The sequence below is a fragment of the Rana temporaria genome, chromosome 13, assembly GCF_905171775.1.
Source record: "Rana temporaria chromosome 13, aRanTem1.1, whole genome shotgun sequence".
Taxonomy (NCBI): domain Eukaryota; kingdom Metazoa; phylum Chordata; class Amphibia; order Anura; family Ranidae; genus Rana; species Rana temporaria.
Genome location: NC_053501.1, coordinates 101,395,746 through 101,396,543, shown reverse-complemented (window position 1 = coordinate 101,396,543; position 798 = coordinate 101,395,746).

Sequence of the window (798 nt, the reverse complement as noted above, 5' to 3'; positions counted from 1 at the left end):
GGGCTGTGCTGATAAACAATCAGCACGAACCCCCCGTCAGGAGAGCCGCCGATCGGCTCTCCTCTACTCGTGTCTGTCAGACGTGAGTGAGGAAGAGCCATCAGCGGCTCTTCCTGTTTACATAGTGATCAGCCGTGATTGGACACAGCTGATCACGTGGTAAAGAGCCTCCGTGAGAGACTCTTTACAGAGATCGGTGTTGCGGGGTGTCAGACTGACACCCTGCAACAACGATCGCCGCGATGCGTGCCCCCGGGGGTGCGCAGCGGCTCAGAATCCTGAGGACGTCATATGACGTCCAGTCAGGATTCTACAACCACTTTGCCGCCGTCAATTTGTCATTGGCAGGCGGCAAGTGGTTAAAGTGGTGTTCCACCCAAAAGTGGAACTTCCGCTTAATCCACTCCTCGCCCCCTTACATGCCACGTTTGGCATGTAATTTTTTTTGGGGGGGGGAGTGGGGGCTTCAGTGCAGCTGTCAATACTTATAATTATAATTATCACTTGATTGCTTATTTCACACTGAGCGCAGATATTACCCATTAGATTTGTGGTACTTTGCAGAAGGAAAACTAAGTGCAGATGTGATTTTTTTTTTTAATGGGAGACCATGCAAAGGGGGTAGGACTTTGTGAGCAAAGGTGGGGCTTAGCTACTGTTTGTGGGTGTGGCTTAACATCACAATTCCAAAACATCCCAAACCTTTGTAAGAGAAAGCTACAATGCTTTCAGTTACTACCACCTCCTTCATGTCTTGTTGCTTGTATTTTCTGAAATAAAGAATCTTCAATCATTGCA